Source organism: Mustela putorius, unplaced genomic scaffold, assembly GCF_011764305.1.
Source record: "Mustela putorius furo isolate JIRA1106 unplaced genomic scaffold, ASM1176430v1.1 tig00001069_pilon_pilon_pilon, whole genome shotgun sequence".
Taxonomy (NCBI): domain Eukaryota; kingdom Metazoa; phylum Chordata; class Mammalia; order Carnivora; family Mustelidae; genus Mustela; species Mustela putorius.
In genome coordinates, this window is record NW_025421558.1 from 389545 (window position 1) to 415926 (window position 26382).

Genomic DNA, 26382 nt, shown 5'->3' on the forward strand with positions numbered 1-26382 from the left:
AATTGCGTGTAAACTGGTGGTGGTAATGAGGATGGTGGCCAACACTGCTTACTTCTCTGCTGTTTCCAGTTTGCTTCCAGTCTTGTATCCATACGTTTTTATCTCCCCCTGAAGATATGTCTCAGGTTCCACTTAGGTATTTTCTCTCATTTTAGTTCTAAAGATTTGGTCTCCCTAGGGGAAATAAAGCGGGCCATTTGGGGCCATGTTAGTTTATGAATGCTGTTGCCAATATTTTGTGTGTGCTTTTGTATCTTTGACTTAGAAATTTGAAAATTCAGAGAAATGTGTTATGCATTTTTGGTTCTGAGCTTAAATATTAATATTTTAAGCATGTAATGTCAAACATAAGTGTTGAATCATTTGGGAGTGGGTCGAAGAGGATAGAGAAGTCTCCTCTGGATTGGGATGGCATTATTCTTTGGGCTCAGAGGGTTTAAAAGGAATGAGTCATAAATATGTCAATCTCCGTTCATAGCAAAATTGCTTTCACAGGTCACTGCAAGTAGAACTTTATTAGAAGGTAGTGTATTAACAAAAGGAATAATAACTTTGGCTGAAGACAGACTAGTGATTTTAAGCCTTAATTTTCTTGAGCTGAGCCAGGATGCCCACCAAGGTCAAAAATAAAATTTTATATGATACAGATGTCCTCTGTTACTGGTATTGGATAATATTCTTCCATTATAAGCAAAGGCAGTGCATAAAGATAGAAACACCTAGGATAAACTTTGCTTTTCAAGTGGTAGACAGTTGTTCTAGAAGTAAATTAATATCATTGTTGTGATTGGTAATACTAATATAAATAATAGCACTTAACATTTTTGAGTGCTTGCTGGGCATGGTGCTAAATCCCTTAATATGCATTTTCTCATATTATCATCATAATTATATAAAATAAACAGTATTATTATTTCCGTTTTACAGATGAGAAAACTGAAGATTAGGGAGAGCAGTTTGACATTTGGACCCAAGTGTGTTTAACGTCAGGGTCTCTGTAAAGACCTGATCATTCCTGAAGACCTAGGTCTAGGCCCAAACCAGGTTGTAGGTCTAGGCCCAAAATTGGTACATAGAGGGTGGTCCCAGGGCAGGATGGTTGGGTTGTAGTGGCAAGGAAATGAGTTTCTTTGATTGGCTGCACTGCTGAGCAGGATGAGGTTAATGTAGACATAATAATACATCAGTGAGTTCAGAGTGTCCATATTTGGAGAGAATTTAATCTGGCTTTAAATGTTTTTTGCTTCTGACAGAAGATAGGATAACTTTTTTTTCTTTGCTTGATGAGTAAGAAGATAGTGTCATTAGAAGGATACTAAGTTTTGAACGGATACATTACGAAGCAAGTAAACCTGGTATGAAAGCCCTCCCACTGCTCCCTCCCCCACAGGCTTTACAGAATAATTTAGAATACTTTAGTTTAGGGTTCCTTAAGTATCTGAATTCCCCTAAGTTCCTTTGTATGTTTGTTTACAGTTAATGTGTTAAGAGCCATTGACATTTGAAGACCATCAGAAGTGAAGATAAAACATCTCAAAAATTATAATGTAAGTGAATGGGAAAATGGAATTAAAAAATGGACAAAAGTTAATATTGTCACCAATATTTCTGGAATCCATATACTTTTATCCCAAATGAAATTTATGCCTTTGAGTAACCAGTGACTTCAAACTTTAGTCCCAATTCCAACTCCCAGTCCTTAAAATTATGTGTTCTCTTCTACCCGGAGTAAACAGTTGCTATGTTTTAGTCACCAGTAATTTTCCATTAAAATTCTTTTGGCTTCTGTGTACTGTTTTTTCTCTTTTTCTCTTTAGTAGTTTGCTGTTCGACAGCGGCTCGTTTTATATTTAAAATTGTATGTATGTAGAGACTGAGGTCTTTGCTCTTTGGCTGCTGATGTTTTATTCGGTTTTTTTTTTTTTTTTAAGATTTTATTTATTTATTTGACAGACAGATCACAAGTAGGCAGAGAGGCAGGCAGAGAGAGGGGAAAGCAGGCTCCCTGCTGAGCAGAGAGCCCAATGCGGGGCTCGATCGCAGAACCCTGGGATCATAACCCGAGCTGAAGGCAGAGGCTTTAACCCACTGAGCCACCCAGGTGCCCCTTGGTTTTAATTTTACTATCATTTTGTATGTTTCTTTGTCAAAAATATGACCACTTAACTAGCTAGCCTCCTCCCTCCCTCCCTTTCTTTCTTTCCAGAAGTATTCGTTTAGCATCTACTATGGCCTACACATTATGCTAGATCCAGAATTCCTAAAACCTTTGTGCTGAGATGAGTTGTGTCATCTTTTTTATACATTTAGGGACATTAGAGATCATCTGGTGTGACTAGGACTTGTGATGACCTTAAGTGTGGCTGAGGACCACCTGCGTATTTCAGTAACCTGTGGTGCTTAGGAGACATTTAGCTTTCTAGCTTCCAGCGCCAACATTCTGAACCACTGAGAGTGGGCCCAAGAATCTGCACTTAAAGTGAGAATCTTTAATCCAGATACTTTTTGGACTCTATACGTTTGTAGATGCAGGAAGAGACCTGGAGAAATTTAATAACTTACCCAAAGGTATAGTATGTATTAGAAGGCCAGAGACGATTGGTGTTGTTTCCTCCAAAGTCACAGAGCTAATCAGTGTTAGAAGTGATTTCCTGACTCCCAGTTCTAGACTTCACTAAATCACACAGTGACTTTTGTTGGGCCAGGCAGCTTTCCTGTATGTATATAAAATCGCAATGAATCTGTTACTCTTATTGAAAAAAATTAACTGAATGCATATATGAGTTTTGTGCATGAAAAACATGGACTATTTCTTTAGTAGATATGTTACTTGTTCTGATTTTGAAATCACTAGGTAGAAAAATGCTCTAGTAGTCCTGGAATACCCCAGTAATCCAAGTAGAGGACCCCTCTCCTCTACCACGATACTATTCCAACTTGGCCTTTAAGTTTCATGCTTCTGAGAAGGGATTTGATTTAATTTTTAAACGATAATAGCTAGCCTTTGTAAATAGTAGGTTCTTGCTCAACTGTAATGAGTAACTTCATGTTAAAACTTTGTTTTCCCCCCTTGGATTCTATGAGATACTTTTAGAGGTGGTTTTATTTTCTTGGTTCAGAATCTGATACTTCATATACCAAGCCAGAGACATTAAGCATTGAAGTTATTTTATATTTTTAATACTGAATTATTATGGCTGATAGTCACAGTATCTCTGAGTGACTGAAATAGTCTAAATTATTTTCTTTTCTTTCTTTCTTTCTTTATTTGACAGAAAGAGATCACAAGTAGATGGAGAGGCAGGCAGAGAGAGAGAGAGAGGGAAGCAGGCTCCCTGCTGGGCAGAGAAGAGAGCCCAATGCGGGACTCTATCCCAGGACCCTGAGATCATGACCTGAGCCGAAGGCAGCGGCTTAACCCACTGAGCCACCCAGGCGCCCCTCTAAATTATTTTCTGAACTGTAGAGTTCAACTTAGTTTTAGTATTGTGTATAGTTTATGTTGTATTGTATATGGTATACTGATAGTTACTGAATTTTAATCTTATGTTAGTAAAAGTAGTTATCCAGTTTTTGGGAGATATTCTGTAATTCTCGAATTTATTAGTAAGTTTAACTATAGAATGCCATTATGCAATTTTCTGGATATTTTGAGACATGTTTTAATGATAAGATTTAAGAAAAGAGATATTTTAAAATCACTTATTCATCTAATAAGTTTAAATATAATGAATTTTCTTTCCATTAAATGTTTTTTGCTCTTTTTTAGCCACAGACCCAAAATCATAAATATGATAGCTCTAAAAGGGAACTTTTTTAATGTAGTCTAACCCCTTCATTTTTATGTTCAGACACTGAAGAGTGTCTGAGAATGAAAGTTTTATGAATGTTAACATATGTTAGTGAACAGAACAACATGATATTTCTATGCTGATATAAGTGAAATGCTTTCAGAACTGTAAAATATCACATAAATATAATGTACTATGATTGCTGCTATGATGATCATGTGTCTGCTGAGTTTCCTTGTGACTTAATTGAAAATAGTCAGTATCACTTAGTTTAAAATAAGGAAGAGAAATATGTATGTTCGTTTCTTGGTCTCTTGTTTCCTGTGGTCAGACTTTACTAAGTCCCCTTTAAGCACATGGTTTTAGAATAGATACTTTGCAGGTTACCTAAATTTCTCTTTCACTATGTTAATCTAATCCAGATTGTCACCTTATAAAATTATACACTCAGGGTGATTTTTTTTTGGAAGAGTTCTCTCAGCCATTTCCATGGAAGAATGAATGAATGCTCAGTATTATCCCTCAGTGTAATCAAAGTAGCTAATAGTCACGCTAACACTTTGGTATAGTTTTTGTAGTTACAACGCTGTTTGACCTACATCAGCTCCATTGTTTCTCATAGCAGCTTCATGAGGTACGTCTTCATTTGACAGCTGAGTAACTGAAGCTCAGAGAAGTGACATGACTGTCCACTGTCTCCTGCTTATAAGAGATGGAACTGGAACTTTGACTGTAGATGCCATTCTCTTTCCACTGCCCACCATGAATTGTAACATGGAACTCTTAAAGTTTCATGGGGTATACATCTTGCTCTTTAAAGGAAATTCTGAATATTGGAAAATTGATGACAGGTTCATCTGGCCCAGCCAGCCTGATTATTCAGTGCATACTTCTCTTTAGAAGTCTGACTCATGTCACTAATCTTGAAGTAGTAATAAGAGATGCAGGTATCTTTTGGATCAAAGACTCATTCCCAGCATGGTTACCAGTGTGTGCTGTTTAAAATTTTTGAGTCTTTAAATGTTTAAAACAGTAGTAATTATAGCTTTTAGAAGTATGTTGAACTATATAAACTCAAAAAATATACTGTGATATGATAGAACACAGTCCTTGGTTCTTTAATTTTTTAATTCTACTTCTGGACTGTGACTCTGGATGTGTCACTTGATTTCTGTGAGCCTGATTCCCTTATCTGGGAAAAGGGTAAAATGATAAAATGAAATGAATCCTGCCTTTGCAGGATTTTTTTTTTTTTTTTTTGCCTTTGCAGGATTGTTGTGAGGCCTAAATATGGGGATTGATGATGACAATAAGGAAAAAAAACCCCAGCTAACAGCTATGTAGTGTGTACCATGTGGTAGGCACTGTTTTAAGTGTTTTATGTATATTAGTATATTATGTATATTAGTATTTTATGTATATTAATTCTCATAATGGTCCTGTGAAGTATAGGAATTACCATTATTCCCACTTGGTAGATGGTGAAACTGAGAGGTGAAGTAACTTCCCCAAGGTCATACAGGTTGACTGAACCAGAATTTAGTATCAGGCAAGGTAGCCGTAGAGTGGGTAGTGTGTATGAAAGATAATGTATGGATGAGAGCACTTTGACATTTGTAAAGGACTCTGCTGATGATCGGTATTAATATTTAAATAAGATGTTTAAAAAGGGAGATGTGTTCCTCATCCTTATTATACAGATAGAGGGGAAAAAAGGCAAAACCAAGTAAGAAAAAAGTGTCTTGTTATGATTTATGATTTTTAACAATTGACCGATCTCGTAAATTTGGAAGCGTCTTCAAAATTATGGAGAGATACGTGACTGAATGATGCTTATACATTTGATTTGTAGTTTAACCTTTTTAGGCTAGAACAAGAAAGAGATATTGAATGCTTTTCCTACTGAATGTTTTAACTTAATGACTACAAAACAAAATACCTGTGTTAATTTATGGAATTTTGAAGTTTGTGCAGAAAAGTTTTATTTCATTACACTGTAGGAATGACCAATTAATAGTAATGATTAGTTTCTCTTTCTCTAGGATTAAAAAAAATCTCTCTAGATAACTTGAAGAATGGATATGTGACTTTCTGATTTTAATACTGAATTCAGATTAGCATGTTGGGGTAAGAGAATTACATGTGAGGTCATTTATCAATGCATGAATTCCCTGTGTGTTTTCCATTTGTCCAGGTAAAAGTGTTTTTGAGCAGACATTTATTGCCTAGGTCAACTCTCCTTTTTTAGTATTTCTGACCTTATATTCAATTTGGGATGGAAGTGTTTGTTTCTGAAAGGAAATGTAATTTCAGAGTCCTGCGCTTTGAGTTCTAATGATGTGACCAATTTTTGGTTTAGTATGACATTTTCTCAGCTAAGCTGAAATATAAATAACTCTCCCCCTCTAGGCCACTTATGAATCCACATAAGTGGATTAATTAATTTTAGCTCTTGTCTGAGTTTGAGTCAGATTTAGAAGTTCTGAGAAATTCTTTTAAGAGGGTGCTGAGGGTGTAGGGATTGGCATTGGGACTCAAGGTGCCTCTGACTCCATTTTTACCCCATCCCCTACAGACACACTCATTTTGGCTAGAATGCTTTGGCTTTTGCTTTTTTTATTTATGTTTCCAGATAAGAGCTTTGAAGAAACACTACTTTGCAGAAAAAAGAGAAATATGTAAGGCATTTCCTTTACAGCCTGGTTTTTTGCACTTGCTGCTGGATTACTAAGTTACATGCCCTGACTTTTATTTTGGGAAATATGGTTGATAGATGTGAAAACAAAAATGCAAATTAAACTGTACCCAAGGTCACATGTACTTTAGAACCTTGGGATTTTCCAGACTAAATGCCAACATGAGCCAGCTGTCCCAGAGCTCAAATCCTCTTTGTTTGTCTGAAGAATGCGAAATGTACTCTCTCATCTCTGTCAGTCAGATGCCATGATGATAAGACCATTTTGTCCTGTCTTTTATTCTCAAGACTGGTTAAGAAATTTAGGGCTCTGGTGTAGCATTTCAAAAAATCGTTGTAAGCTGTAAATTAATTTGTTTTTGGTAATTGTTTTTCTATTTTGGGGATCCTGCAAATATTCTGACAATAAGTCTTTTGTGTCTCAATGTTATATACACACTGCAGGCCTTTTATTATTTTTTAAATAAAGTTTTGAACAGAATGACTAATAGAGCATGAACAGTGGTTATGACACTGTAGTCCATTGTGTAAGTACTGAAAGCAAATTTGCATTCCTCGAAAAGCTTGTTCACAATCAGAATATAGACCACATTCTTTAATGTTCTTGCACAAACATGTTATGTATGTGCTCAGGACATTACTTACAAGAGAATACCTTTCAAAAAGAACCATTTCTTTCCATGGAATACTGAAGAAAAGTTAAATTGGCGGAAGGAGTGAAGCTGTTTAAGGCAAGTGGTTTAGATTTTATTGTAATGACTGTGATTGTTAATAACTGAAAATAAAAGACATACAGCCTCTCCCAAATCCTCTGGAGGCATTTGTTTACTAGTATATATGAAAAGATAGGTGACTTGTTTTCAGATTATTTTGAGTGAATAATGCTTGGTATGTTTATCTGCACCTTTAGTTCTCAGACATATTTTTTCACTTCTGAAAGAAATTTTTTTATTGGATTTTGAAATACTAGATCAGGAGAGGTAAGAGTAATATAAATATATTTAGGGCTTCTGTCAAGGCTTAGATTTTATATTTCTATTTATTATTGTGAAATACCTCCAAGTGTACTGTGAATGACAGTAGAGTAATGATAATTCCATTAACAGTCCAGCAGACCAGTAGAGCTAGAGGGGTTCAGTGCTTTGATAATGGTTACATTGAAAAATACAGGTAATGGTTTTGTGATTGAAGCTTTTGGCAGACTTCTGTTTGGTTATATCTGGAGTTACATAAGGTGTGTCTCTGTGTATGTGTGTAATATGTGTATACATATAAATATATAAAATCTGAAAACCTAAATGTGATATATTTGTATGTATATAAAAACCAAAATATAAAAGCATAAATTAACATATTTGTACATATATAAAAAACTTCACTTTGATATTTGTTAAGTGATTTATCAAACTCTTTTTTTAAGTTTAAAATTTTGTACATTCAGTTACCTTAATCAAATGAGGACAGTTTATAGTACAGATTTAAGTGAAAAGTACTTTTAAGGCCAAGTGCTTTTGCTCCATTTTAATTTAATTAATGGATTCCTTCTTAAAAGGAGACCCTTACTTCTCATTCCATCTTGTTTTCCCTTTTGAAGAGGATACTCTTACATTTCCACAATGCTATTTGTTGAGCTCCTTCTACCACTACCAGTTATTTAGCATGAATAGCTTCATATAGATCATGTTTTTTTGCTTAGCTTTAGAAAGTATCATTATTTTATCTTATAAAGAAAGAACAGAGATTAAGTAATTTACCTGAATTACTATTTGCTAAGGGATGAAACCAAGTCTCTGTGACCCTAAAGCTTATGTTTTTGGCCATTAAGCACTTCAACATCTTGTTCTGTGTGTTATGTCCTCTTCTGTATATCCGTTGTGTCCTTTATAGTCCTCCATTTCTGTACTGTACTATTGCGAGATACTTACAGATCTGACACCTTCATTATTAGACTGTAAGTCCCTTGAAGAAAATGAATCTGTTTTCAGCTCTGTCCCCAGTACATAATACATTGTTGATGTTAGTGAACGTCTGTGGAAGAGATAGATGGGGGTCTGTGATAAGGGAGTCGCAGGAGGTTCCTGCTCCCCAAATGGAGGGGAGACATGGGAAGAGCAGGAGGGCAGATGGCTACGAGACCTCCAGTTGGAGGTAGACATTTTCAGTGTCCATCCTTCCAAGGAAGCTGAAGGGTACTTTGAGGCAGGGGACTATTTGGAGGTTAGAGGTGAACCCTGCTCTCTCGAGGCAGATTTCTCTACTTCTGCAGAATTAACAGTGATACTTGTAAGTTTAGTAGTATTGAGACATGAAATACTGCTGTAGTAGGTACCAGAATTTATTTGTTTGGACATAACTGTCTTAATTTGCAAGTTTTTAGCTTGATTAATTCTCAGGAATAACTATAATTTAAAAAAAAAATCTCCCAACTGAAACAAAAAATTAAAAAAAATGCAGAGGACTTTATCTTATGTAATGTTACTCATTTGAAAAGCACCTAAAGAGTAATTCCTGTCCCCCTACCAATAATTAGTTTGTATACCTCTGTTCACCTAAATGCTGTACTTTGAAATAGAATTTTTGAGACGGAAAGGGTGGAGCGTTGTTCTTAGGATTAGCGTAGCAAAGGAAAAAGACATTCTGTTACAACAACAGCAGACCAGTAAATGTGTGGGAATGACTAAGAGTCAGATGATGGGATTTCTGTTTTGATCTTGCGGTGGAAGGAAAACTGTGTCACTCTGGCTAAGACAGTGGCAGGGCAATTAAAAAACAGAGTATGACTAGTGATGTTCTGTATTGTCCCATTCTTACTCACTGTAAACCTAAGTTCTGTTATTCTGTGTGAATGTGTGTTCATTTGGTTATTTTGTGGAACCAGAAGTTAACATTTAAATAAGATTGATTTGAATCTTTTTAATTAGGAGTAAAGAGAACAATCTGGTTTAGGATGGAGTGAGGAGTGGGTTAAAGGGGGAGGAATTCTGATGAGAGTGACTTTCCATTCACAAGGGCCATCGCTCTGCAAATTTGGGTAAATGCATTTGTGAAGCAAATTGTTTGCGTGTTGGTGTAGTCTTTAACTGCTCTTCCTGAGACTTGGTAACCAATCAGAATTTAGTACATTAGACTACAATTATAGTTTTATTCTCAGAGGTATTTTGAGCCTCTTAGGAAACGGAGTCTATCTATGAATAAATATAAAGAGTAACTGGTATTATTAACATGCGTATTCCACAGTGCTAGTTATCTTTCGATCAGTTTGGCTTTTGAGAAAATATTCTTCTATAACAATTTGATTAATTTCTAAAGTGTGAGTTTTATTTATTTATTTCTTTAAACATGCCACACTTATCTGAATAAAGGTATTCATGTTCTTGAGGGCAGGAATGTTTTACCAACTTAGAGACACAATGATTGTTTTTGTTTCAAAGTACACTTAGCCCTCCATTATTCTGAATCATTTTTTTCTGCAACTATTTAAAAAATTTAAATTCAATTAATTAACACATAGCGTATTATTAGTTTCAGAGGTACAGTTCAGTGATTCATCAGTTGTATATAGGTCCCAGTGCTCATTATATCATGTGCCCTCCTTAATGCCCATCATCCTGTTTCCCCATCCCGAACCCCTCCCTTCCCTCCAGCAACCCTTAGTTTGTTTCCTATGGTTAAGAGCCTCTTGTGGTTTATCTCCCTCTCTGAGTATGTCTTCTTTTATTTTTCCTGCCCTTTCTCTATGCTTCTGTTTTCCTAAATTCCACATATGAGTGAAATCAATTAACAATTATCTTTCTCTGATTGAATTATTTTGCTTAGCATAGTACCCTCTAGTTCCATCCGCATCATTGCAAATGGCAAGATTTTTTTTTTTTTGATGGCTCAGTAATACATTATTTATTCAGGGCCTGTGAATTTTCTCATATATGGTTTATAGATTTAATCTTGTCAATGTTTTTTTTTTTTTGTTCCTATCAGTCCTCCATTGAAGGACTGATAGGAATAGAAGGGAGTCATGATTATAACTTAATTCAATTTTTAAAAAAAAATATTTAATTTATTTATTTGACAGAAAGAGAGAGAGCACAGGCAGGGGAAGCAACAGAGGGAGAGAGAGAAGCAGACTCCCACTGAGCAGAGAGGATGCTAGGATCGTGACCTGAGCCAAAGGCAGATGCTTAACCGACTGTGCTACCCAGGCACCTCTTAATTTTATTTATTAATCAGATCATGGACTAGAGATTTTGGCAGAAAAGTGCTCACACTAATTAAAAATGAGGAACAAAATTTCATGTTGCTGCAGTTGAGTGAGGGTCTTTCCATGGGGAGAGTTTATGCAGGACAGCTAAGAAATATGTGGAAGTTTAAGGCCTTTATTTCCTTGTTGATCTTTTGCTTGGATGATCTGTCCATTTCAGTGAGGGGAGTGTTAAAGTCCCCTACTATTATTGTATTATTGTTGATGTGTTTCTTTGATTTTGTTATTAATTGGTTTATATAGTTGGCTGCTCCCACGTTGGAGGCATAGATATTTAAAATTGTTAGATCTTCTTGTTGGACAGACCCTTTGACTATGATATAGTGTCCTTCCTCATCTCTTATTATAGTCTTTGGCTTAAAATCTAATTGATCTGATATAACCAGTCAGAATGGCTAAAATCAACAAATCAGGAAATGACAGATGCTGGCAAGGATGCGGAGAAAGGGGAACCCTCCTACACTGTTGGTGGGAATGCAAGCTGGTGCAGCCACTCTGGAAAACAGCATGGAAGTTCCTCAAAATGTTGAAAATAGAACTGCCCTATGACCCAGCAATTGCACTACTGGGTATTTACCCTAAAGATACAAACGTAGTGATCCGAAGGGGCACGTGCACCCGATGTTTATAGCAGCAATGTCCACAATAGCCAAACTATGGAAAGAACCTAGATGTCCATCAACAGATGAATGGATCAAGAAGATGTGGTATATATACACAATGGAATACTATGCAGCCATCAAAAGAAATGAAATCTTGCCATTTGCGACAACGTGGATGGAACTAGAGTGTATCATGCTTAGCGAAATAAGTCAAGCGGAGAAAGACAACTATCATATGATCTCCCTGATATGAGGAAGTGGTGATGCAATATGGGGGCTTAAGTGGGTAGGAAAAGAATAAATGAAAGAAGATGGGATTGGGAGGGAGACAAACCATAAGTGACTCTAATCTCACAAAACAAACTGAGGGTTGCTGGGGGGAGAGGGGTTGGGAGAAAGGTGGGGGTAATGGACATTGGGGAGGGTATGTGCTTTGGTGAGTGCTGTGAAGTGTGTAAACCTGGTGATTCACAGACCTGTACCCCGGGGGATAAAAATATATTATGTTCATAAAAAATTAAAAATTAAAAAGAAATATGTGGAAGGACATGTCTTTGAATCACATTTATAAGTGGGACAATGGTTCATTTGTATGCATGTACGCATGTGGGTGTGTGGGAGGGAAAAGTTGGGGCATTTTAGCTATCAAGAGATGAAGGGTTATAAAAAATGGTAAAACGCAGTTTAGCTCATATTTCTAGTATTTAGAACTGAAACTCTTCAACTCATTTGTGATATCAGATTTCTATGTCTTTACTCTGAATTATAAAATCTTAGATTTGAACTTTGAGACCGTCTTGTAGTGCAACTCAACCCTTTAGTCTTCCTTATGATTTGAATGTCACCACTGAGTTGAATTCTTTTGAATGTCATCTAATAACATCATTCACAAAGCTCTCACGTCTTTAACACTTCCTGCTCCATTTGGAAGACCACTCTCATGATGAAAAGAGGACTTGGTTATAAGAAATGGGCTTTTTGTAGCCAGCCAATTAAATGGAGTATGGTAATGGGGAATGATGGCTTAGTTTGGATACATAATTGTATTTTTCAGTTAGGCATGCATTGGGAAAAATCTGTGTGTGTAGGGGCGGGGGATGAGGCATTTACTGACTAAAGCAGGTACTATGCAATGGATATAATTCTATTTTAATAGTAACACCACAGTGCTTCTAATCTTGACTGAAATCTTTCTGTGAAACTGTTACAGAATAAGAGCCATTTAGAAATGTATTTGGATCACTCACCTATGAATCTGTATATCATCTTTTCATTTGTGTGCCCAAATGCTAAGTTGGCTTTTGTTAAAAATGAGATGACATGATTTTTTTTTCATATTTTATGGCATTTCCCCACATTCTTTTATTCTTTGTAATGATAGACTTGATCATCTCAAATATTTATTTAATGTTATTTTTCCTGTAAGTTATTTTAGTGTAAATGGATTAAGCCTATTATTTTTATTCATGCCATTTTTAATGCAGCTGATATGTTATAAATCCTAATCTCTAAAGGGTTCTGATTTTCATTTGAGAAGTTTTCTTGGTGATTAAACATTTATTGAGTTTGTACATTTCATCAAACTAGAAAACATCCATTTGCTTAACAACATTAGTGAAGAACCAATAAGAAATAGCTATGAAATGCTGAATGAATCTGGGAAGTGTTCCTGAAAGGATGTCTTGTTTCTTAGCCCCATACATACTTGTTTTTTGCTTTAAACTTAATTCCTAAACATTTTAACAATAACTTCATTTTCCACGTTTTGGCACATTATCAGTTGCAGGATTCCCACCCCAATCCCTCTTTTTTAGCAGTGGGATTTACCTAGAAAAGAATTTTACAATACAGATAGCATTTTCAGTTGTTTTTTTATAGCTACCCAGTGAGGTAAGAGGAGCAAGTATTTTTATTTCTACTCCTACTCGTAATATGAAGTCAAGTCTCTAAAAGGCTAATCGACTTTCCGTGATTTATGACCCAGTTTTTTTTTCTTTCTCTTATAGTTTTAAACTCACATGTCCTGGTTGACTGGGAGAGTAGCTTATCTGTGTGCTAGCATTTGCCAAAGTGTCCCTTGCTTCATATTGTGAGGATACTTTTTTAGTTTGATAATACAATCCACTACTAAATGCTTAACTGTAGACATCCTTTTTTGGTTATGAAATGAAATAGTACATGACATTTGTGACAGAAGTAGAATCTGTTTCCAACAATGATTTAGTAAGTTGAATGGAGTGCTAGAAGGGAAACATAAAATTTCCTTCTCTAGAGGTTATTTTTGTTTGCTTGTCTTTTTCTTTTAAATATTTTATTTATTTATTTATATATTTGAGAAAGAATGTGAATGGGGAGAAGAACAGAGGGAGAGGGACAAACAGACTCCATGCTGAGTGTGGAGTCTGACACAGGGTTTTATCTCCCAGCCCTGAGATAATGACCTGAGCCAAAATCAAGAGTGAGAAACTTAGATTGAGTAACCCAGGTGTCCGTGCTTCTTTTGTTTTAAATGAGTTGTATTAAGTTTTCTGTGACAGAGACTGATTTTTGGGCAATTTAGTTCCTTGATTCCTTAAGGATCAAATTATTAGGGGCACCTGGGTGGCTCAGTGGGATAAGCCTCTGGCTTCTGCTCAGATCATGATTTCAGGGTCCTGGGATCAAGCCCTGAATTAGGCTCTCTGCTCAGCAGGGAGCCCCCCGCCCCCGCCCGCCAGCCTACTTCTGATCTCTTCCTCTCTCTCTGTCAAATAAATAAAGAAAACGTTTAAAAAAAAAAGGATCAAATTATTAGAGGCTCATTCATTTTACTCCAATCCTCTGTTTGACCTTGTTCTGATAAACTGGCATTTTCTGATGGCAGTAGGGGGAGTCCTGTTCTAGTCTCCATTAGGTAAAAATAGTTTACATAGTTTTGTTGTTTCTTTTTGTTAGGTAATGTCCTAAACTCTTTGCATGCATTATTATATTTAATCTTTATGAGGAGGTGAACTCTTCCTGGCATATGGTAAGCAGTCAGTAATTATTAACTAAATGGAGGAGATATAAAATAAATAAGTAAAACACAAGTGTGTCAGAAGGTAATAAGCACTGCAGGAGAAACAAAGCAGGAAGGGAATAGAGAATGAGTTAAGAGTGGTTTGCACTTTTGAGTAAATTGACCAGGGAAGGTCATACTAAAGAAGGCAACATTTGAGCAAAGAAGCTGAAGGAAGTGAAGGAAAAAACGGGAAATATGGGAGAAGAGAGTTAGAGATACCTGAAGGAATAAAGGTCTTCAAGTAGGAAATTGCCTAGTGTGTTTGAGGACCAGCAAGGGGTCTGTTACAGTGCAAGGGGGCAGAAGGAAGAACAGTAGAAGTTAAGATCAGGGTGTGGGAGCAGATCGTGAAAGGCCTTATAGGCCGTTTTAAGAACTTTGGCTTTTATTCCGAGTGGGATGGCAAGGTAGTAGAAGGTTTTTTTTTTTTTTTTTTTTTTTTGCAAAGGAGTGACACTATCAGATGTTTCAAAAAGGGTCATTCTGGTTGCTGGCTGAAGAACAAATGGGGATGGGATATGAGGGCGATCAGGTTGCCCAGGCAGGTGTGGCCTTCCTCCCTCATCACTCCGTGTGCATCCCGCCCAAAGCTGTTTTCTGGGTTAAAGAGGATGACCTTCCCTGCGAGAGGAGGAGCATTCTTCTTAGGTCAAGGGTATATGAGTAGCTTGGCTGCCCTGCTAGACAGGAAGAGTAATCTGCAAATTGGAACAAGGCCAGTTTGCAGACACAGTGGTGGGAGAGGGGTACAGGACCAAAAGTGAGGCTGTATTTTTCCATTTGAAAAATCTATGGGGAGAGCAGTGACCTTGGGAAGACCAGGCTTTAGTTAGAGTGAAAGAGGTTGTTGGAGAGAGAGTAGAAGAAATTTTGCTGATATTTGACCTTGAAAATCTAAAGTATAGGGCCAGCTTTAGTTAGAGTGAAAGAGGCTGTTGGAGAGAGAGTAGAAGAAATTTTGCTGATATTTGACCTTGAAAATCTAAAGTATAGGAATTGGGGGTGAATAGAAGATGGGATCAGTGTTTTATCTCCCCAGTTAGAGAATTAAGCACCCTGAGGGATTTCTTCTTTTGGTTCTATACTCCGTACAAGAAGTAATGTGATTGGGGTGCCTGGGTGGCTCAGTGGGTTGAGTCTCTGCCTTCGGCTCAGGGTCCTGGGATCTCAGGGTCCTGGGATCGAGCCCTGTGTTGGGCTCTCTGCTCGGTGGGGAGCCTGCTTCCGCCCCACTCTCTGCCTGCCTCTCTGCGTACTTGTGATCTCTCTCTGTCAAATAAATAAATAAAATCTTAAAAAAAAATCAGATCCCCTTTTGACCAAATTTTGATTTGGTCAAAAGGGGATCTGATTTTATAGCTTGAGGGCTCAGCCACTGATTTGATAAGATATTGCAGACCATTCCCTTCACTTTTCTGGGCTTTATTTTTATATCTTTATCTTATCTAGGCTTCACTTTATCTGTGTAAGTGAGAGGAGTCTTACTAGAATGATCTCAGAGGTCTTTGGAAGTGATAATATCCTATAATTCATTGGCTGGCTATCAGAATAGTTGGTTAGCTGATGCCTCTGCTTGTATTTGAAAGATTTGAAAAATATTACCTCATGTAATTCTAGTTACTTACTACACAGCTTAATGTCATTGTAAGGTGCAGGCAGTCACCAAGCAGGATCAGAATGAGAAGTAAGCCTGGAGAGAAGGTGGGGCCAGATGGTTCCAGTAGCAAGTATTTGTGGATGCAGGACTGAGAAGACAGAGGATATGTTTGAAAATCTTCTGCACAGAGGTGACAAGTGAAGCTGTGGGAGTCTGTATTTCTGAGAGATGAAGTATGGAGAAGAGAGCCAAGGTTAGAAATTTCACGAGAATCTATATTTAGAGGGTGACTGGAAGAAAAGAACCTAGAGAAGAATATTTGAGGATAGAGAACACCAGTAAATTTTAATGACCAAGGAAGTTTAGAGAGAGAAGCATTGCAAGAGGGATGCAGTGATACAGTATCAGATCCTGTGGACAGGTTACAGAGGGTGAGAACTGAGAGGAGCAAGGTGCCCCGCCTTAGTTCCCGAGGTCAGTAATGACATTGGGAGAGTGGCATCAATAGAGTAGTTCAAGTAGAACTCAGTATCTTGTTAATGATGCCAACATAGATTCAGCCACTCACCATTGAGTTCCTGCTAACTGTCCAGTGTTGTGTAAAGCCTGTGCGTGTACACACACATGCATGTACACACATGCACACTCACTTTCCAAAGGAGACCAGATGGGATAGAGTGAAGAACAGGGGAGAAGAGACTGGCCTGAACCTGAGAAGAGACATGAGACATACCATCTATCACCCAAGGAAGGAAGAGTTGGTTTGGATATAGATAAATTTACTGAGAGATGGTCAAGAAGTTGAGACAATTTGTGCCTCATTCATACTAGGTTATTGTTGCTGAAACATAATATAGACCATGTTGACATAGTAATTGATTTAACATATGTTAATAAATCCATTGGATTTTTCTCTTACTTTCCTTTACTGCTCTGTAGTGTTGCATGCTATTAACTATTGGTTTTAAAACACTCTTCTTGGCTCTCACTAAACTTTTCTTTCAATTTTTCCATATTTTTTTTAATACTTCAACTTCTCTAGTCTTTATTCTGTGAAAATGACTGTAATTCCATTCACTGAATCTCATGTCTCTTTTTGCTGTATATGCTGTTCCTAGGTTACATGATTTAGTTTTGTGGATTTAGCAGAATAAATGTAGCTGTAACCTATCCAGCGAATGTGAAAACTGGAAAAGTTCTGTGTTGCTACTTACTCGATAAACACATTCACGTGGGTTATTTTGTGAGAACTTCAGATTCAACAGCATCATCAACATCAAATTCTAATGGATGTTTCCACATACCTCATTATTCAAACTTTTTCTTCTGTCCTATTTTTATTATTTTGTGGCCCATTTCAGTTGTTCATTAAGACCTAATTCGATAACCTTAACTAAGTTTCTTTAGAATTTGTACCCTCCAGTCAGTGCTCCCTAACTCCAGCAGAATATATAACATTTCTTACAGATGTTAGATGGCCTCCCATCTAACGTCTAGAATAGAGTCTGCAGTTTCTTCGTGAAACTTCCACCCCTGCCGTGACCCACAGAGCCAGTCACATTGGCCTCCCCAATCATCTGTTTATGCTGTCTCTGACTTGGATGTTTTCCCTCTTCCGCTTTACTGTCAAAACCTACTAACAGACCCTCAGAAACAACACATCTCTCAGGTCGGCCTCAACCTTCCCACTCACATTGAATCTATTCTTCCTTTTTTCTCCTATAGTATTTTTTAACTGCCCTTACTGCATTCGTCATGATCAATTCCTAGGTGAATAAGAGTTTGTCTTTCCCATGAGGCTGCAGTTTGGGAGCACATGGAAGACTGTTGAATCACATGTTGTCAGGGTGCACTCATTCACCCCCAAGTAAGCAGTAGCTCAGCCCTGAGTGAATGAATGAATGAATGAATGAATGAACAAAGGAACAAATTCATGACCAGGTAAAATCTGACTGGAATCTTTGGGCCTATCAGTGTATGAGGGGCTGCATATTTTCCCTGTGGATGTCTTGAGGCCACGTCAGTCTTAACGATTTCAAGCTGGAACTCTCAGCTGCCCATAGTACCTCCTTTTCTTTGTTACTATTTTGGCACACTGGTTTCTGAGTCAGCAAGACTTGGAATCATATTCTGACCCTTTTCTCTCCTTTTGTCATCATGTTGAGTTCTTTGCCAAGTTCTATTGATTCTGTCTCCATGGTGTCCCCTGCATCCACTTGTGTTTCATTTTTACTGCTAGGTTAGGCCCTTAGTTCCTCTGCTTGGGGAGGTTTCCTAATAGATTTTCCTGCCCTTATCATGGGTTCTTTGACCTGTTCTTAAAATAATCTTTCTAAAGCACAGAAACTTTCAGTGGCTTCTCAGTGCTTTCAGTACTAAATACCTAAATACTCACTTATTTGTTATGACCTTCTACAGTCTAGTCAAAACCTACTGTTTCAGGCTCATCTCTGATTGTGTGTTATAAATATCCTGTACTCCAACCAAAGTTGCAAAAGCTTTAATATCCTCTAATTTCTCACTTATTTGTTTGTTTGTTTTTTCATGCTGTTTTTTTGCTTAGTGAAATTGTTGAGAAGGTGTTGAACCTCTTCTGTATTTTGGCTAACCTCAGATACCAACCATTTATTTCATAAAATCTTTCTCAAGCCCATAAATTAAAGCTGTATATGAACTTTTCAATTCTAAACTTCTAAGTGCTTTATTTCTCTTTCACTCAGTTTTCTTTTTCTTTTTAAAAATATTTTGTTTATTTGACACACAGAGAGAAAGAGAGTGAGTGAGTGCACAAGCAGGGGGAGCAGCAGGCAGAGGGAGAAGCAATTCCCCAGCTGAGCAAGGAGCCTGATGCAGGACTTGATCCAGGATACTGGGATCATGACCTGAGCTGAAGGCAGTCGCTTAACCCACTGAGCCACTGAGGCATCCCTCTCATTCATTTTTCATATTCTGCATTGTGACATGTGTGTGTGTGTGTGCATGTGTGTACTTGAATTAAATATCTAGGAGTGAAAAGTCAGCAGAGGCAGAAAGCCCGTTTTTTATCTCTGTAACTTTAGGAGTTCCTAAAACAGTAGGACCTGGAGTATAGTTGGTGCTCAAGAGTACTGTTTACTCTTCACCTGAGATATGAGATAACCAAAACCATATGCGACTGAAAGATGAGAATTTATAGTATCAGAACTGAGAAAAGAACATTAAAAATATTTTATTGTTATTTTTTCTTACAGTTGGGTCATTAGTAATCCAGAAAGAGCCATTTTACAGAATTCATTAGATGCAGAAGCCAGATGGCTAGGGATTAAGGAGTGAGTGGATATTGAGAAAATGAGCCAGTGAGAATAGACACGCTGTTGTGATGTGGAAGGTGGCAAATCTTGTAAGAAATGGAATGCGGTCTGTAGATTTGGAAAGAGACTTGTGAAGGAAAACCACAGGTGGTGTTTGAAAGAAGAACGAGTGTGCTGTCGAAACCCCCAAGTGCCAGAATTCTTCCAAATCCTACGTTTTCATTTTTCCCCTCTGCAGAGGACTGCTTCGAATGAGTCAGGTCTCTGAAGCTAATACCACATTGCAGTGGCCTGAGGTCGCAAGGTTAGAGTAAATGTTCGCACTGTAGAGTTAGAAGGCGTTTAAACATGACCGTGTTGGGCACTGGCAAGGGTGATGTTCCCGAATCAATTGAGTTTATGTTCCTCTGTTCCAGTTCAATGTTATGAAATTATTTAGAAGAGAAGAGTTACTGAGCTGGTCATATATATATATTTAGAGGGTCTCTTTCCTAATTATTAAGCACATGTATTTTAAATGTAATAAATTTGGAAAAGAATCATTACATAGCTAAATTAGAATATCTTTCCAACTCATTTTAAAAAGATCTAGTTTCTGGTAAAATCACTTAATATGAAAACAATAAAAATATTTAAAGAAATTATAGCTTCTATTTCTTGATAGGATATCATTAATGTTTACCTATAAGCAGGGGTGTTGAATTTACACAGTGGTAGCCCAGATCTCCTAAAATAAGTGTAGCTATTGGGTTTAGTTTTCCTTTGATTTTATTATACACAAATATTCTCTTAAAGACTTTATTGTAAGAAATAAAATATTAGTATAATTCTATTTAGTCTGAGTCTTCATATTTAAGACTAAAACTGTGATTATAGAATTAGAAAATAGAGATAGATGCAAACACATACACTTTGTGGACAGTTTAATTTTTCAGTATTTGTTTAGGTAGGGTATGGATATATTGAAAGGTAGTACTCATTTCGGAAGCCCTAGAGTACATTGAACTAAAAGGGGTGCCTTGATGGCTTAGTCGGTTAAACATCTGCCTTAGGCTCAGATCATCTGAGGGTCCTGGGACTGAGTCCTGCATTGGGCTCCCTGCTCAGCGGGGAGTCTGCTTCTCTCTCTCTTTCTCTCCCTCTGCCCCTCCCCCTGCTCATGTGCATGTGTATAAATTCTTTAAAATAAAAGGTAGAGGGGATCATCTAGGCCAGGATTCTTAACCTTAAAGTCCCTGACATTGTAAACAAATCAGAGAATAGCTTTGAGATTGTCAAAGAGGTATTGGACCACCAAAAGCACCCCTAAAATAGTCTAATTGTATTGGGGAATCGGGAATAACTCATTTGGCCAAGGATAGTGCTGTTAGCTCGATACTTCTAAAATCCTGGTTTTTCAGTTCCGAGCCATTTTTTTTAACCATCCCAATGGAAATAACACATAGCCCCAAACCAGTTCCCAGCAGTTTAGGATTATTTGTCATTCACTAAAGAGATAATCTCTTTAAAGAAATGTTTGCCCAAGTATGTTAAGAAATGTTTAAATGGAAATGCGACACTATGATGTATAAAATAATATATACACAGTAACTCCAGAAGCCAAATGAGACCATTTATCTTCCTCTGTCCTAGTTCTGCCTCCTCCCTCCCTTTACCAGGTCTCTTTTTAATTTTGTTTTGGATATTCTAGTCATGGCCTCTGATGATTTTGATTAGAATAATCCAATGTTTTGGTCATTCTCATTTATTCTTTCACTCATCAGTTAATTCAAGAATTATTTCCTGAGTGCCTGCTCTGTGGTCCTGGGAACAGAATGGTAAAATTGACATGGTTCCTTCTTTCTTGAAGTGTGTGGTCTTAGGGGACATGGATGTTAGTCAAGCATTTGGGAGGAAATATAAGAATAGGGCTTCCTAGGTTAGAAAGAACTAAAAACACAAAGAGCTATGAGTCCACAACTACTGAGGGATCGGATCCGAGGCATCTGATCAGATTTCCCTGAAGAAGTGATGTTTCAGTTGAAAACTTAAGTCAGGAAGGCGTTTGGCATGACTATGGTCCGAGCAGCAGAGCCGCATATTCAAGGAGCTCAGAGACCCAGTGGGACTGAGCTGAGGAAAAGCAAGGGAAAGATTGATGCACAAGAGGAAGCTGAAGAAGGACATGGGTAGCAGATCCTGTAATGATTTGAAGGCGATTTGAGGTAAGAGGAAGTGGAACGTCGTTGGAAGATTTCAAGCAGGGAAATGACATTGACTGAGCTGGACTTTCTGGCCATTATGAATAATGCTGCTGTGAACATTCACATACATCGTGTGTATTCATGTGTTGTTTTGTATAGACATACATTTTTCTTACTCTCGGGAATATATTTAAGAGTGGAATTGCTGTGTCATTTGGAAATTCTCTTTCACATTTTAAAGAAGTGCCAGTCTGTTCTCGAAAGTGGCTCTTATCATTTTACAGCCCCACCGGCAGTGTAGGAGGGTCCCATTTCTCCATATCTTTTCTGATGTTTGTTATTGCCTATCTTTTTGACTGCAGCCACCTTAGATGGCATGGAGTGGTATCTTACTGTGAATTGCTTGCCTTTTCCTAGCAAGGCTTTTTAAGCCTTGTCCTTTTATCCACTTAGTTTGAATAAACTACTCATTGTCCACAAAATGTGCCCTATACTTTCCCAAGCTGTTTTTTAAAATTTCTTTTCATGTATGCATATGCTTATATATGCAGTGCCCTGATCTGTGCCTCACAATCTTTGAAGACCCAGCTAGATTTTTTCCTGTCTTCTTCATTTTATCTCATTGAGCCCTATGGAATAGTTGATACTTGACCATTTTACCTGTAGACGTAGCAGTTTCAAATGCTTCATTTTAATGTATTTCTTGATTTCCTCTAATCCTGAAATTATTTCCATTGCCTTTGAGCTTTTTCTCCTAGTACTTGTTTGTACCTTCATGGTATTATTGATGTGCTGATGTGGTACAATGTCTCTTACAGGGCTGAAATCTCAAGGGTGGAGGCTATTCTATAGCCCAGTGTTTTTTATAGGGTTTGATCATAGTTAACTCTCTTTAAAAGGAGTATGTTTACTATATAATGAATCCGTATGAAGAGAATGAATCAATATAAATGTAGTATATCCAATATACGTAACTATAACTGAATTCACATGCAAAGATATTGGAATGCCTAGATCCTGTAAGAATAACTTAGGAAGTTTCTTGCCGAAAATGAACTTTCAACAGAAGATTTAGGTAGTTAAAAACCACAGTTGGGGGTGCGCCTGGGTGGCTCATTGGGTTAAGTCATGATCTCAGGGTCCTGGGATCAAGCTCCTCAGTGGACTCTCTGCTCAGCAGGAAGCCTGCTTCCTCCTCTCTCTCTCTGCCTGCCTCTGCCTACTTGTGATCTCTGTCTGTCAAATAAATAAATGAAATCTTAAAAAAAAAAAACCAAAAGAGAACAAAAAACAACCCCACAGTTGGTCAGAGAAGACATTTGGAGAGTAAATTAAACGATGTTCAAAGTAGAAAGTGGGAAGAGTCTGATTCTCCTGACCAGTGGTAACAAACAGGTTTGTATAGGTTTAGTGAATGTAAGCATGGGCTAGAACTAGGTATGGTGGAGAGCTCTGACACTTCGAAAGCTGTGATGATGAGATTTAATTTGATTTGGAGGCAGTTGGCACCCGCATAAGCACCTTTGTCATAACAAATGCAAGTGCTAAGGATTTGTTGGAGTAATACTTGAGGAAAATTATGCTTATAGATTTGAAAATATAGTAGGGACAGATGAGACTAACATCTCTGAGATAAATGTAGGTATGAGCTTGTTGTGGCTTTTGCAGCCAAGTTTTATTGCTAGAATGAGACATGAAAATAGGAAATTAAAATTATATTCAGTGTGAAAGAAAAGAAGGGAGGAAGAAAGGTACAAACTGTTTCTTCTTGGAAATTGGAAATTAGTTTTCTCATTGGAGTATCTATTAAGTTGAGGTAAACAGTTCTGGGAAAACAAAAACAGTCCAAATGAATGAATATTCATTTACTCACAGTTTTCTCAGAGAACTGTTTTTCTTCTTCTTCTTCTTATTTACCTACTCTGGATCTGGACAGTGCTGGCTTTCACTTACTAGCAGTGTGACTTTGGGCAAATTACTCAACATTCTCTTTCTAGAGCACTTAAAGCTATTTTTAAGACATTGGGAAAAGCAGTTTTTAAGAAATTGGGAGAAAGGCCCAGGGTCGCACATTTCTTACTCGATGATGTCAGAACTATAATCTAGGCCAACTGTATTTTTCGTCTAGTGATATTTCCATCATCCACCACTGCCCTGCAACCCCCTCGCCCCCACTGTTTTAAAAACTGCTGCTTGTCAAAGTTTGGTAGTTGAGTTCAGATAAATACTGAGATCTTAAAATTACTAGTATTTTTTTCTTTTCTTATTTTTAGGATTCTAAAGCTATTATATTTTTAAAGAAATTTTCAAGTATACAGAAAAGAGTTGTACAATAATTCTCTGATGACCCATCACCCACACTAAATCGTTAGCAAGAATTTGTCATATTTGCTTCATCTCCTTTTCTCGTTCTTTTTTTTTTCCTGAACTGTTTTGAAGCAAATCATGTCTTTTTATTCCTTCATACTTCAGTGCACATCTTTAAAACTAAAAACATTTTTTTTCACATAATCTCATAATCACACCTGATAGAATTAGGAACAGTTCTTTTTATTATGTAATGCTCCTCCATACCCCTGGGTGGCTTAAGGAACAGTAATTTATTTCTTGTAGTTCTGGCGGCTGGGAAGTCCAAGATCAAGTTGCCAGACAATTCCATTTCTAATGAGGGCTTTCTTTGACTGTTTTTGTCTTCTTGCTATGTCCTCGCATGGCCTTTCCTCTTTCCTAGGTACATTCATTGTTGGGGGTGGGGGAGGATTGGGGAAGGAAGGAACTGGGGGAAAGGGAGAGGCGGGCTTTCTCTCTTTCTCTTCTTCCTATAGGGCACTAATCTTAATGGGTTAGGACTCCACCATTATGACGTCATTTAATCTTAATTACCTTCTAAAAGCCTTGTCTCCAGTTACAGTCACATTGGGGGTTAGAACTTCAATATAGGAATTTGGGTTAGGGGCCACCTGGATGGCTTAGTCAGTTAAGCAACTGCCTTCCGCTCAGGTCATGAGATCAGGGTCTTGGGACCCAACCCATGTCAGGCTCCTGCTCAGCAGGGAGCTTGCTTCTCCCTCTCTCCCCTCTTGTGCTCTCTCTCCCTATCTCTGTCTCTCTCAAATAAATAAATAAAATCTTAAAAAAAGAATTTGGGGTGGGGACACAGTTTAGCCCATAGCAATGACAGACTTCATTTTTAAATGGTAGTCATAGTGGGACAGACACCTGGAGGCTCAGTTGGTTAAGTGTCCTTGATTCTTTATCTCAGCTCAGTTCTTGATCTCAGCATCATGAGTTCAAGCCCCACATTGGACTTCACACTGGCTGTGGAACCTACTTTAAAAAAAATGACATTTATAGCGCCAGCATGCATGCTTCTATAGTGATGATGATAGTCATTTTTCCTAATACTTTAATCTAATTCTGTCCAAGAGAGATAATTACTTCTTATTTTGTAAATACCAGGTCTTTAATTGTAGTTCTTGCTGTTTTTTTCCCCCTTAGTAACTCTTTGGTTACAGTCACTGGGGAATTTATATTCTTACTTGTAATATGTCAGAGCAGAAATAGTATTAATAAGAGGTGACACAGTAGCTTTGCCATTATAATTGTATTTATGCAGCTAATCTGACTTGGAGGAGAATACTTGTGCAATAATATTCATTTGTCATAAATAATAACTAACAAATGTGCCAGGTATTCTTTTCTTGACACTTTCTGTGTTTTATTGAGAGCAAGGAGGAGAAATGATCTGTGGTAAAGAAAGAATCTGTATACTGGAATAGTATACAATAACAAAAATATCTGAGAGGAAGAGCTTGCAGATGATTAAAGGCAATAAAGTATACAGGTATTTTGATAAGAATACATCCAGTGTACAGTAAAGGAAGAGAGTCATGCCTACAAGATGAATAGGGGCAAAGAGGGCATAGGAGTCTATGAAGGACGTTGCAGGCAATTATCAGCAGGGGTAGCAAAGGAAAGAGGCGTGAAACGGCTAGAAGATAGAGGCACTCTGTAAGCCATTCCCAATGGCTTCAGATGAGTTAAAGCTACAGTGAGTTACGTAGAACAAGGTCCAGATCATGGAAGACTTCCGGTGTTATGCTAAGGAGTTTGGGCTCAATTTGGGAGGGATTGAGGAATCAATAAAAATTTAAGTTAGGGGAATGATATGATAGGATCTCTGTTTTTGAAGGACCACTTTGGCATTAGTTTGCGGTGATATATTGGGTGAGTAGAAGAAAGGAGATGGGTGATTTGCTGTAGTTCAGGTAAGAGGTGTTGAATTAAAGCAGTAAAAATTAGGATGGAAAAATGGATGCATTTGAGGTGATGGGGAGGTGGACACTATAGGACTTCGGATTGATTGGATGTGATGCATTGCTGAGCACTGCCTTGGGCCTAACTCACATTTCTAACTGAGTCTTATGGGACCCCACTTTGCAGATTTCTTCCATAATAGCTAAACTGTAGCACAGAGAAGACAGATAGTTATATTGATCCAAATTTAGGGGTTGGCAAAGCCGTGTTGGCCAATGAATAGGATATAAGGATGCTGAAGGTTTGCTGAAGAGATTATAAAATATTCCTATACATTTCAGGCCAGATAGGGAGAGAAGTGTGTGGGAGAAGGAGAGCAAAGAAGCATGAAGGATAATGACCAGTGGAGGGGCTGAGAGATGATTTGTCTCCAGTGTGTTGAAGATTAGATGAAGGAAAGGTTAAGGAAGTGAGATATTTGGAAAGGATACCATCTGTCGGTAGACAGAGATTGGTTTCCTTGAGTTTAAGATTGTAGACACTGAGTAGTTCCCAGAATGATGAAGTCCAGGGTATGACCACAGAAGCACATTGCTGAAGTGGGAATGTGGGTGAGGGGGTGTAGGAGCTGAGGAATTTTGCAGTAGGTTGTTGCTGGTTTATCCTTGTCGC

General features: G+C 37.6%; 1 protein-coding gene across 3 annotated transcripts in view; it reads left to right on the plus strand.

Annotated features, from left to right (window-relative positions):
- Positions 1 to 26382, plus strand: part of MTMR2 (myotubularin related protein 2) — a 123465-nt gene that overhangs the window by 8456 nt on the left and 88627 nt on the right. For 2 of the 3 annotated variants that reach the window (XM_004754546.3, XM_045087163.1), the window contains exon 2: positions 1477 to 1547. The exons of the other annotated variant lie outside the window; for it this stretch is intronic. The gene's annotated coding sequence lies outside the window, so the exon portion shown is untranslated. The remainder of the gene's footprint in view (positions 1 to 1476; positions 1548 to 26382) is intronic. 3 annotated transcript variants of the gene reach the window in all.